This window comes from Hylobates moloch, unplaced genomic scaffold, assembly GCF_009828535.3.
Source record: "Hylobates moloch isolate HMO894 unplaced genomic scaffold, HMol_V3 SCAFFOLD_5, whole genome shotgun sequence".
In the NCBI taxonomy this organism is placed as follows: domain Eukaryota; kingdom Metazoa; phylum Chordata; class Mammalia; order Primates; family Hylobatidae; genus Hylobates; species Hylobates moloch.
Genome location: NW_026652280.1, coordinates 62,731,740 through 62,745,672, shown reverse-complemented (window position 1 = coordinate 62,745,672; position 13,933 = coordinate 62,731,740). Strand labels below are relative to the sequence as shown.

General features: G+C 38.2%; 1 protein-coding gene and 1 long non-coding RNA gene across 8 annotated transcripts in view; one reads left to right on the top strand and one right to left on the bottom strand.

Annotated features, from left to right (window-relative positions):
• DLGAP1 (DLG associated protein 1) overlaps nt 1-13,933 on the top strand; it is a 993,959-nt gene that overhangs the window by 458,785 nt on the left and 521,241 nt on the right. For all 7 annotated transcript variants that reach the window (XM_058438584.1, XM_032152723.2, XM_032152722.2 and 4 more), the window contains one exon: nt 5,545-5,630. The gene's annotated coding sequence lies outside the window, so the exon portion shown is untranslated. The remainder of the gene's footprint in view (nt 1-5,544; nt 5,631-13,933) is intronic.
• LOC131383468 (uncharacterized) lies at nt 5,638-13,491 on the bottom strand. Its single transcript, XR_009213509.1, has 3 exons — nt 12,192-13,491; nt 11,087-11,175; nt 5,638-8,459 (listed from the first exon to the last, which is right to left on the bottom strand). It is a non-coding gene; the product is annotated as an uncharacterized LOC131383468 (long non-coding RNA).

The window sequence follows — 13,933 nt, the reverse complement described above, 5'->3', positions numbered from 1 at the left end:
GAGGAGCTAAGGAGCAACCTCTGAAAGGACCAATAGCATTGAAAATTTGATAAATAAAGTTGAAAGCAAAAAAGTATACATTCCACACAGTTGTATGATTCCTGTGCTTTTTGTTGCCTCAAATGCTTCATTCTCATGATTCTTTATCTTTTTAAATTTTATTTATTTATTTTTAGACAGAGTCTCACTGTCACTCAGGCTGGAGTGCAGTGACATGATCATGGCTCACTGCAGCCTTTACCTCTCAGGCTCAAGCATTCCCCCAACCTCAGCCTCCCAAGTAGCTGGACCACAGGCTTATGCCACCACACCCGGCTAATTTTTTAATATTTTTTTGTAGAGACAGAGTCTTCCCATGTTGTTCAGACTGGTCTTGAACTCATACGCTCTAGTGATCCTCCCGCCTTGGCCTCCCAAAGTGCTGGGATTACAGCCGTGAGCCACCACACCCAGCAACCCTGATGATTCTTAATCTGATTTTACTTTTATTTTACTGTGTCGGCTTCTAAGCAAACACTACACTAAACTGTGTAGCAATCAAAGTAAAATCAGATTAAGAATCATCTGATTACAAACTTTCATCTCAATGGAATATTTAGAGAAATGGTGTGTAACCCTGCATCATGTTCTGTGGTAGAGTCTGTTACAAGAAAACAAGGCAATTGTGCTCCTTGTGGATCACAGATATGCTCACGTTCTAGAACAGAACTTGCATGATCTTGTAAGTAGTGCAGATCACGACTTGCCCTCTTTTCATCTTCAGTCTTTAGAAAGTCAGCCAGATATGGGAGTCTAAGAATCCTTCTAACTTTTGGAGCTTTTCTCTTCTCCTCAACCTCCCTATCCATGCATGATCCAGCTCCATCCTGCTACTGTTCCCTTGGTCCAGTGAGAAGACTCATTCACCTAAAGGTTCCTATTCCTGGGAGGGTGGTGGACGCTGTCATTCTTCAGCTAGAAAAAAACTGCTAAACAAACCCATCTCTACCATGGGAACATGAATCCCACTCATGGCATAACTTCCATTTGTTATTATGCAAAAATTTTCTACTTCCAATAGAGTAAGGAGAGGAAGGAAATAAAGGAACAAAGGAGGAAGAGAACCCTATCCTGCCATGGGCATGTTATGATCTGTGTCCTCCAGGAGACTTTAAGTTCATTGAGGGAAAGCACCCCACCTTCTTGCTCCTCTCTATCTCCAATACCTAGGAGAGTACCAGGCACATTCAACAATATTGCTGGTTAAGTGAATGAGGAAGCGATTGAATAAACAAATGTGTAACAGCGAGGCAATGTTTGCTGCTGCTGTGGTGGTTGTCCCAGCGTCGGCTGCAGTACAATAGGAAACATGGATCTCAATGAATGCTTTCTGTAGTTAATGCTATTCATACAAGATTAGTGATGCCAAACAGGAAAGCAGCGACCTGATGATCTGCATCCACTCATTTGCAGACGGGGTCAGAAGTCAAGAGGAGCCTGCAGCGCAAGAGGAGCCTAAAGAGACTCGGTGGCGGCCAGGCACAGTGGCTCACACCTGTAATCCCAGCACTTTGGAAGGCCGAGGCGGGTGGATCACGAGGTCAGGAGGTCGAGACCATCCTGGCTAACACGGTGAAACCCCGTCTCTACTAAAAATACAAAAAAAAAATTAGCCAGGCGTGGTGGCAGGCGCCTTGTAGTCCCAGCTACTAGAAAGGCTGAGGTAGGAGAATGGCGTGAACCCGGAAGGCGGAGCTTGCAGTGAGACGAGAATGCGCCACTGCACTCCAGCCTGGGCGACAGAACGAGACTTCTTTTCAAAAAAAAAAAGAGAGAGAGACTCGGTGGCTGTCACTGTCTTCCCACGTCGTGTAGCAAGCCTTCATCATCATCAGCGTTTCTTCTTCTTCTTCTACCTTTGAATAATCCAGTTCCCATTTTGTGCATTGGTTCAAAAGTCAGAAAAGTAAAAATGAATACAAAAAAGCAACATATTGAGCACTGAACTACCTGAATCAAAAGCATATGGTAGTTGTATAGGAGTTGTTATTTTTTTCCCCGTCACTGGTTTTGGTTTTTCTGCCTTTCATTGTATGAGAATAAAACACTTTCACAGAGCAATTTGGAAAGTTCAAAATTGCTAGGCATGAAAAATGATTTTCATTTTTGGACAGATATGATATATCTTCAGAAGCCATTTATATCCAACTGCTGTACCTGTCTTTGGGAAATTTGACTTAAAAAAAAATTGTAGCCTGATACAAGACACGACAGCTTTGTGTACAGAGACTTTGCTAAGCCTTCCTGCTTGGATTCAAAGATAATAACTATATGGCATACAAATACCTTGCGAAAATGGGTATTTTTTGTTTAACTATACCTGAAAAAATATAACTAGATGTGCAATTTTACAAAGGGATGACAAGTTGATGTTTATTTTACGGAAGAGCTGGACATAATAACTTTGTTGTTACTTGGTGTATATGTGTGTGTGAGTGTGTGTGTGTGTGTGTGTGTGTGTGTGTATTTATTTATTTATTTATTTATAGGGTTTGGTTCTGTTTGGGGCATCAGGCATCCACTGAGGATCTTGGAATGTATCCCCCATGGATAAATGGAGGCTACTCTGTGTCATAAAGTTCAGTGGAAAAATCCCAGTGGGTGAGGAGTCCAGACAGAGGAAACAGCCCAGCAGGATTTGTTAGTGACTGATTCCAGTTTTAAAAAATAGTCTATGTGATAATTAAGCAAATGAATAGTCATATTTTCCAAATGTGAGTTTTTAGCTTGCCATTGACAGAAAAAGAAGCTGCAAAAAGGGGAACCACTCTTACATGCAAAATAATAGAAAGAAAACTCAAGATAACCTAAAAATACAGACAGGTTGAATTCCTGAGTGAATGCTGACTAGGATCCACAGTGTTTGCACAATAAGTGTTTATAAATCCTTGAGATAAGTCACCACGGCATGACCAAATAGCAAGCCAATACACACACACACACACACACACACTTTCCCTTTTGAGAAAATTTTAGGGTTTTATTCTGATGCCTCATAGCAGTGAAATGCTTTTTTGTTTGTTTGTTTGTTTGAGACAGAGCCTTGTTCTGTCGCCCAGGCTGGAGTGCAGTAATGCAATCTCGGCTCACTGCAAACTCTGCCTCCCGGGTTCAAGTGATTCTCCTGCCTCAGCCTCCCGAGTAGCTGGGATTACAGGCGCCCGCCACCACGCCCGGCTAATTTTTGTATTTTTTAGTAGAGACGGGGTTTTGTCATGTTGGCCAGGCTGGTCTTGAACTTCTGACCTCAGGTGATCTGCCAACCTCTGCCTCGCAAAGTGCTAGGATTACAGGCGTGAGCCACCGCACTCGGCCAGCAATGAAATGATTTTAAGGAAGTAACAAAACAGCACGAGGAGAACTGTGGGGGTTGGAACCCAAATGCTCCCTTAAGGGTCACTCACTCTTCAGCCACTCTTCAGTCCTTGACCTTTCAACCCTTCTAGTCAGCACCTCCTGGTGCTGCCCCAGGAGCAAGAAGCCCTGCCTCTGCCTTAGGCTCCAAAGACCATAATTATTCCCAGGGAGTCTTTTTGAAATATCTGACTATGATGAAGATAATATGTGTTACCAGGGTTTTTCTTGTACTGAGTGCTTAGCATGGGCCAGGTGCTACATTGATAGTTTTAACCTTGTTATCCCATTCACTCCTCACTACAGCCCTATTTCTATACAATTACTGTATGTTTCTTACTCAGTTAAACATTGCACTTCATAGAACACTGCATTGTTCCATGAAGTGTCTGGGTGCAGTGGCTCACACCTGTAATCCCAGCACTTTAGTAGGCCAGGGTAGGAGGATAACTTGAGGCCAGGAGTGCAACATCAAGCTGGGGAACAGAGTGAGAACTTGCATCTATAGAAAAATTTTAAAAATTAGCCAGGTATGGTGGTAAGTCCCTGTAGTCTCAGCTATTTGAGAGGGTGAGGTAGAAGGATCACTTGAACCCTGGGGGTCAAGGATGCAGTGAGCTGTGATTGTGCCACTGCACTCCAGCCTGGGCAGCAGAGCAATACCCTGTCTCAAAAAAAAAAAAAAAAAAAAAACCAGGGATTGGGTGCGGAACAGAGGCACTAATTTTTCCAGGGACACATAACTCAAAAGGGTTGATAAGTTAGGCTGCTTGTGATAACTATGATTAACACTCCTCCAACTGTGACTGCAAAAATTCAACAGCTAGAGTAGCCCTCTTAGAGTGACCTCTGTTCTTATCAAGAAACAAACAAATTTATACTGGTTGGTGAGAATAGAGTGGTAGTTTTCTTGGGGACAAGGAAAAGAGAGTATTAATGAAGAAATGAGAAATGAAATGGTGCTTCCCACGGAGAGAAGAGAATGCTGGAATTTCAAGTGCTTCTTGGACTTTTTCTAAGAGAAAATTGGAACAACTCATTTTCTGTTCTTTCAAACACAATTTAGCCCTGCCCTGGCCCTAGAAGACAAACAGGATGCAGGGGCTTTGCTAGGCTCCCATGGTTGCTATTTTCCCTGTAATCAAAATGGCAAGAGAAGAATACTTGATAAAATGAAGATGTAGCAAGAACTTACTGTCCATCATTAGGCATTAAAGACAAGGTAAAAGGAACTAATACTTACAGAAAGCTGAGTAGGGTAGCATTTCTTGGCCTCAGTGTTGTCATGTTCTAGTGGAATGGACTGAGTGGCACAGGAATACCAATGTAATCAGTAAAAGTGAAGTACAAAGAACTAGACACACAGAGGAATGAACAATTGTCTCTTGTCTGGAAGCCCAAGGAAATCACCATTTAGAGATTGCATATGAACCAAGCCCTCTACAAAAGGGTTCCTAGGCATCTGTGTCAAAAACAGACAGATTAAAAAAAAAAAATTACCAATGCATTTGATGCAGAACCAAGGTTGAGAACTACTGGAAGAGGTTAGAGAGTGAGAAACTGGATTTTAAAGCTGTAGCTTTTAGGCTCCCTGAGACTATGGAGCACTTGATTGCTGTGGGCCAGGTGTGATGGAGAAGGCTCCTATCAGAGCAGCTGCAATAGGGATGGGAAGGAAGAAACTAAAGACACAGGTGCACTTGACGGGAGGGAGAGGATGCAGAAAGGGACCTGCTAAATCGTGAACTCCCAAGGGTAGGCACTAACCTATCTCTCCATCCCAGAGTACCCAGTACATGACTCACACAACATGCCAACAGAATAGATACTTGTTGAATAAATAATTGAACTGGGTAAATATATTTTAAAAATTTGGAAAACTGGGCAGCTGGGGAATAGAGAATCACAAAAACACAACAAAGAAATTTGAAAGGAAAAATGTTTAGAGAAAAAAAGTGAATTCAGTCTTAGACCTTTTCAGTTTAAGTAATTAGACATAATAATTTGAAGATTCAAGCATCTGAGAAGTCTGTCTAATGTGCAAAAGAAGGTCAAGTCATAGGGCCCTCCTAAATTCCTATATTTTGTCACCCCCTCCTATTTCATTTGTATGTGACCAGGAGACTAAAACATGCATTATGCTCCCAACAGGCTAAATCTATTCTGGGATCCACTGAATGCCACTAGCGGGTCTGCTCAAGAGAATTCCTGATTGAATGACAACGGCGCTAAGAACAGTAAGTCATGATTGGGAAGCAGTAAGGGAAGAGTGGAGCCCAGATATCCTAAATTAAAATATAAAAGGCTAACGTTATTGGGCATGTACATCTAAATTTCAAAGTAAAATGCCAACATCCCACTACGCCTCCCGAATCCAGCACATTCCACCTAACACACACACACACACACACACACACACACACACACACACACACACACACACACACACACACATACACACACCCTTCCCTCTGAGGCAATTAATGGGCCCAAACTGACTTTTTTATGGAATCATAATATAGAAAGAAATGCCCATGCCGAAAATGTCAATGCACAATAATTTATCAGAAATCAATGCTCTATTCTATGTCCCCAAGCTCAACACTAACATTGTAACCTCTTAAATGTGCCTTGTTGTCTGCAGCTTGAATTCCTTTGTGGTTTCACATACGTTATTTGGATGAAGGCTGAAACTCTCACACACTGGTTATTATAGACTGTGCAGTTGAAATTAATAGACTAGAGACGCCCTCTGTTTGATGACTCACTATTTTTCCTCTTCTGACTCATAGTTTCTCTTTTTTGTTTTTTTCACATTATTGATCAGTGAATAGTCTAGTAATCTAACTCATCTGTATTTCAGGGCTAAAAATGGAACACTAACCTTGAATGGGGAAAGGGGCTGAATAATGTTAACATTCAGGTAAAGAACAGGTTAATTCGGAAGGGAAGCGGGGAGACAGGACTCCCTGGGAGAGCAGGAGGAAGGCAGAGGGCCTCGGGTGTAGCTGTTCCCTGAGCGATTAGGTACTTATATCATGCGCTCTGTCATATCCAGGAAACAGGAAAAGAAAAACAATCATTGGGAAAAATATTAATACCATAGAGAGGAGAACTATGTTTCAATTACCTCAATTCCTATGATCCTTCATTAGTAATGGAAGATGCATCATCCACAATAGAGAAAACATAAGTGCCTCAGAAATATAAAGTTGTCTATTTCTCTGAAGTCAAAATGACAGTATTTTTGCTTATAGCAGAAATGTCTACTAACTTACAAATGAACCATCTATAAGAATTATTTGTTTAATTATATGACCCTCAGTTACTAATGTGCCCTGGACACTGTAGCTTCTGTGGATTCCTCAGAAATTATCCTGAATATTATAATCTGCTAAGCTCTTACATCATACACCAGGACTCAAGTCAGACCATCAGTTCTTTGATACTTCTCTGTCTTCAAATCATCTTACCAAATACCTGACCATCTTCCTTCCTTAGAGCCTGAGGCTGTACCAGTTCTGGCATTCATATAGAGCATTAATACACCCACACAGTGCCTTTATTTTTCTGTGCACAAGTGAAGATAAATATACTTATGAAATTAGCAGTTTATGGGCATGTCCAGCATCCACTTGCTGCTCCCTATCTCTTACATCCCCTTCCCAGCCCAGCCCCTCTGCCTTCCTGTATTCTCTCCCTCTATTAAAACAGCCACAGATCTGATGTCATCAGTTTTTCTTTGATGGAGACACTTTCACCCCAAATGCCACCTCTTTCAAACTTTGCCATTCAATACCTTTTGTCTCTACCTGTAAAATGAAATACTTTGTTTTCTGTTTAGAGGTGAAAGAATTTCTTAGCTAGACATTAAGCAGGAATAACTACAAATGCTTTCAAGATAAATCTGTTACCTTTCAAAAAAAAAAGCAATGATATTAAGCACCTGAAAAAGAAGATGGGTCCAAAAAGAAATTACATCTTTGGGCTCCTGCCTTCTTTTCTCTCTTTTCTCCTATCCCTTAAATCTCAGTCAGTCACTTCCGAGTCCTGTGCCTGAGGATGCCCAGGTGATCTGGACCCATGGCCGATTCCATGGCACCCTCCCTGTCTCTACCAAGAGCAGAGGATCCAACTACAGTCCTGAGGAGGTCTATTAGAACCAACTGGGAAGCATTTATCAAACTATTGTTTCCTCCCAGTGTATTCCCCCATCATTTTAATATGTTCCCACAGGGGTCGTGGTTCTCTAAGACTTATCCTCTACCATCCTGATGAAGAATCAGGGCTCGAAGCCTGTTAGGGGAGGAAAGGAAGGAGAGATGTTTGTGACTGTCGCGTGGCCTAGTAATCACACAGGAGCACTTCAGATGGACAATCCACTTTCAATTGGCCTTGTATCAGCATCCAGAACACTCAAGACAGTGGCAACAAAGAGACACGCAGAGACTTTTCACAGACTGGGAAGGGGAGAGAGAGATAGAGACCTGGCAGTGTAGAAAGACATCATAGATCCCTGAACTATGGACATATTCTCTATTGAGGGCTCAAGTATTAACAACATGCATGGACGTCAATATGACCATGCTGATTAAACAATAGTTGACCCTGGAATAATGTGGAGATTAGGGGAACCAACCCCAAAGGGTCACAATTCTGTGTTTAATTTTTGACTCTCCAGAAACTAAACTACTAATAATCTATTATTGACTGGAAGCCTTACTGATAACATCGTCGTTGAACACATATGATGTATGTTATATGTAATATGTATTACATATTGTATTCTTATCATAAAGTAAGCTAGAGGGAAAAAAAGTGTTATTAGGAAAATAATAAGCAAGAGGAAATATATTTCATTAACTGGAAGTGGAGTGGGTCATCATAAAGGTCTTTATCCATATCCTCACGTTGAGTAGGCTGAGGAGGAAGAAGAGATGGGTCTGGTCTTGCTGTCTGGGGGTGGTGGCAGCCAGGGAGAGGCAGAAGAAAATCTACTTGTAAGTGGATCCATGCAGTTCAAACCTGTGTTCTTCAAAGGTCAACTGTATAGTGCATCAGAAAACCTGTTAACATAGACAGGCAGGTAGATGCTTACTAACAAAGTACAACAGAAGTAGACTAAAAGTTTGGTTGCTTAAAGTAATTAGGAAAGTGGTGGCAAGGTGGCATAAGTTTTCCACCTCTCCAAATCACCCCATGGAAACAGAGCAACTAAGATAACAAAAGCAAAACCTCCCAGATAACATCTCCAATAAAGCAGCGGGAAAAAACATCCCTATAAACCTCCAAATATGTGCGGTTTGGAATAAACTACTGGTGAGATTAAGACCTGTACAGTGTCTTTAACACGTCAGAGGAAATAAAAAGAGGACAAAGGGACTTCTGATGGCCCCAAGAGGCAGAGAAACAGAAACAGTTCACAAGTACTCACTGTAAGGCTTGGGGGCCACTCTGGGAAGGGCAACTGAAACCCCTAGAGTCCTGCTGCCTCCAACTTGTGGGTGAACACAAGAGAACCAGCTTGTGCTGGAGGAGCCTGTGCCCCATGGACCCTAAAGGGACCCTAAATAGCCATCTCCTCCACAGCAAAACCCCACATTGAAGAGAAACTACTGGAATAGAATCCAAATTAAGCAGGAAATAGACGATAGGAGCAAAGGAGGCAAAATAAAGAAGACGCAGATACAAGTGGAGGGGGGAGCAAAGAGCCAACAGATAGCAGATACATATACACATCCGAAAATAACAGAAAAGGCAGCTCTACATCTCTAGAGCTAGGAAGCTATCCTGGTTCACTCTTCTCTTCTAAGAGTACAAGAAAACTCATCTCACTTAAACATTAATAAAGAAAAAAATGGCCATCGAATCTATCATAAAGAAAAATGAATTGAGGAATGTAATGTCTCTGCAGACAATAAAAGCATGCCAGAAAGATATGCAAACAAAACAGAAGAAAATTTAGCCTAATATTTTAAATCAAGCTGAAAAAAAAGATAGAAGCTTTTAAAGAACAGCATAACCCAGAATTTTAAGAACTCAAAAAGAAGCTAATTTGAAAAAACAAAGACTTGAAAGGAGTTTATAGAAATAGAAAAATATTAGAGTTGAAGGAAAAACTTATTCCAAAATTTTAGACTAGACTAAAAGAAACAAAATAGTGAATGAACACCAAAGAAAGTTCCTTAAGAAAAATAGAAAAGGAAAGAATGAATATTTGTAAAAAAAAAAAAGATTTAAAACATATATATGAAAAAGGCATACAAAATAGGAATAGGAGAACAAAAGAACATATAATAGAAGTTCCTGAAAAAGAAAATCAATGTAATGAAAGAACAAATATTATCAATTATAATTCAAAGACTACTTTTCTGACATAAAAATACACTTGCCCAACATTTGAAAGGACGTACCTGGTGAAATTGGCCCAGAATGGGCTACATGTAAACATAGTCTACTAAAACTATTGACCTTTAAATAAAAAGAAAAAAGAGTTCTTTTTTTGGCACTAGTTAAAAAGTCAATATCCCTTATAAGAGAAAGAAAATCAGGTTGTCATCAGACTTTTTGACAGCAATACTTTATGCCAGAAGACAATGGTATAAAATAGTTAAGAAATATTAAGGAAGGCAGATGTGAGCTAAAGATTTTATACCCAGCAACATTGATCTTTAAATACCATGGTCACAATTCTTAATAAACACACAAGAACTCAGGGAGTAATATTCCTATGAGCCTTTCCTGGGGAATTTATGGAAACCAAGCCTCAGAAAACCAGTATGACTAAAGAAACGTTGACAACAGAACTGGCGGTGAGCATTAAGTAGACATTTTTTTGTATAACTCATAATGCTTGTAGTTTACAAGGGAGAGAGTATAAAATGTGATGGCCATTTGCTCTATATACAATTAACTGTCAAAAAATGAGGAGGGGCATACATTGGAAAGAGAATATAAAAAGTAGAATAAGCTCTGTGATTGCCTCAAGGATATCAATGGAGAATAAAAACATATCCGTTGAAAATAGACACCAGGGAACAGGGGAGAAGGTGAAGAAGGGGTTATTAGCTAATTTCAATTTTATTCATAGTAGGATGGGGAGAAAAGTAAAAATGGGACTAAAGGTATTATTTACAGATATTAATAAAATTATAGATTATATGAAGATGTTAATAAAAAGGGCTCAGAACAAAATAGCACAAACATTTCTAAATACAAAAAGAGGCTGGGTGCACTGGTTCACACTTGTAATCCCAGCCCTGTGGGAGGCCGAGGTGGGAGGATTGCTTGAGCTCAGGAGTTCAAGACCAGCCTGGGCAACAAAGTGAGAACCCTATTCCCTACAAAAAAAATTTTAAATTAGCCAGGCACAGTGGCATGTTCCTGTAGTCTCAGCTGTTGAGGAGGCTGAGGCGGGACAATCCCTTGAGCCCAGAAGTTTGAGGTTGCAATGAGCTATGATGGCGCCACTGCACTTTAGCCTAGATGACAGAGTGAGACCCTGTCTCAAAAAGAAAACACAAAACAAAAAGATAGTGAGAGAGAGAGAGAACACATGCGCACAAGCAAATAATGTAGGCAAGTGTTTCTCAGACTCTGTAGTGAAGGGCCACTTTTTTTCCCCAATAATTTGTAAGCGACACTTGTAATATACAAAATCATGTGCTTGAATTTAGTGGCAATATCAAATTACCTTAAATGTTTCTAAATGTGTCTTGTTGTTGTTGTTGCTTTCTATTCACAAGTCATCATAGCTTGGTAGCAAACAGTTCATGGAGCAGCCTTGATATTGACCACATAGGAAAAGAGTAGAAATGTAAGGCAATAAAGATAGAGGTAGTCACGGGTGTATAGATGTGAATACGTTTGCATGCTTGTATGGATGGAAATACATGTAACAAATGTGACAAAAGTGATGCCAAGCATTTGGATCCTAAAAATAAATTTACTGATTAAATTTACATTTATAAAAAGATTTCCAGATTACCTAACAAAGCAAAATCCAACAATCCAGGTTATATACATATAAACTTTTAATAGTAATATATATGTTTCTTTCAGGTGGAGAAAAGTCTGTATAGTATGCTACCAATTATCTAATAAAGGAGACTGGATAAAAAAATACAAATATATATCAATTTTGTATAATTTGTATACAAATTATATACAAATATATACTAATGGACATATAAATCACAGCATTTAAAAATAAAATATTTAAAGGTAGAGGAAGGAAATAAGATTGAGGAGACAGGGAGAAAAACTAGACTCGTTTTGTAAATTTGACTTTAGAGTCATGTGAAACTTTGCATTATTATAAAGCAAAATTACATTTAAAATGAAGTGATTCCTGAACATCAAAAGTAAAATAAGACTATTGAGCCTGTCTGTCCAGTAGGTGGCAGAACAGCACCAAAGGGACTATTCCAAGTGAGTGTAAAGCACAGTAATTTGACTGTTTTAGCAGAATGTTATCATAATGACAAAAACAACTGCAAAGTATCTTAAGCTGATTTTTGTAATCATTTTGCTAGTGGTAGTCTTATATTTATTCGAGACTGTTGCATATGTGTATTATGAATACAGCAAATGAATAATTATATTCATGTCAATGAAATTTGAAATTTGACAGGGAAAAGGACACTGTAAAAAAAGTCCTCTACTTGAATTTGAATAGGAAACATTATCATGAATTCATGATGAATATTATTGTATTAAAATACATGTTTTCTAGCTTTGTTCTCTGAAAAGACAGAACGTGCTCAACCCTTCACACACAGATAATGTTCTCTACATACCATTTTCCACTAAAAGGAATCAAAGGCTCCCTGAAGAAATAGCTGATTACAGGTCTGTGGAAGGAAGTGTACAAGATGGACCTGGAATATCATAAACTGCTTTGGTGATATCAGAACTCTGCAATTAAGTTAACTCTGTAATGAACTGAAACACATCGAATATTAACATTCATGAATTCCTAATGATACTGTTAAAATAAAATATTATTGATCATCCTTGCAAAATGCAAGGAAACCAAAATCATTATTTTAAAAACTGGCAAATAAAAGGAAGAGATCAAACATTTTTTCTAACTTCCCTATGCATATTATTCCAAGTAACCAAGTAGTTGATGAGATGTTTCTCTTGATAAAAGTATTCCATCTAATAAATGAAGAAGGAATTTTAAAATTCTAGTATTGCCGTTTTGCAACCTTTAATGAATTATTGGGTGTAGACAATGGTAATCAATGACTGCCAACATCACAAAAAAGCCACCAGACTTATGCTTCTGTATGGAGGTACACACCACCACCTATGGGGTATTTTGGCCAAAAATTGAACCTCAATCTGATGATGTCCCTGGGTCTACTGAATTCAGTGCTAGTCCCATGTGGCTACTGAGCATTTGAAATGTGGATAGGCCAAATTGAGATGTTCTGTACACGTAAAATACACACCAGATAGCAAGAACTTAATATGAAAAAAAGATGTAAATTATCTCAATAATTTTTAATATTGACTACATACATAATATTTTTGACATATTGGGTTAAATAAAATTATATTATTAAAATTAATTTTAATTTTAATTTTTTCTTTTTTTAAATGTGTATTTTAAATTTTTAAATTATATTTGTGGCTCATATTTCTATTGTATGGTTCTGTTCTTAATTCTAACTACAACTTACAGGAAATACACTGGACAGAGGAACATGTTAAATGACACCAGAAGGATAGAAACAGTAAAACCCAGGCTTTAGAAAACTCTGCAACTTATATTTCTAATCCAATTTAATGGTGGAGTCAAAGTAACTAAAAACTTATAAACATGAGCACTGTAATTAATGTGTAATGTAGTCCTAAACATCAATATCTGCAAAATCATAGATTTGATATCTCAGTTTCATTTTCACTATTGCTCAAATAATGCATATCAATAAAAAGCCTATATATTTGCATTGGCTAAAGTAATTTATCACCAGTGGTATGTGAACTGCACTATGGAAAACAGATATATTTTCAATTTTTCAACCTTTAATAATCTGAAAACTTGATTCTCTCAGTTTATTCAGATAGAGGAATACATAGTTATGATTTCTATACTATTAGCCTTTTTTTACCAATATAATTAATTTTAATAATATATTTTGTTTGACATATCTAAATATAAATTTCAACATGTACTAAATATAACAATTATTAATGAGAAATATTACATTCTTTTGGCTTTGTACTAAACATTTGAAATGTATATTTTTCACTTATAGCATATGCAATTCAAATGCTATATTTTTATTAGGAATATTTAACCTAAGTAGATATCTTAAAATTTACATTTGAAAAAAATAGATTCAGATACCTAAGTTACCTAAAAGTTTTCAATGACTGAATTGAGTATCTATCAGTTTTAAAATTTAAATCAGTGAAATTAATTAAAATGAAATGAAAATTTAGAAACTCCATTTCTCAGTCACACTGGCCACATTTCAAGTAGAAAGCCTTTGTTTTTAATTCACTTTGTCCTAAAGCTGCAAGTAGA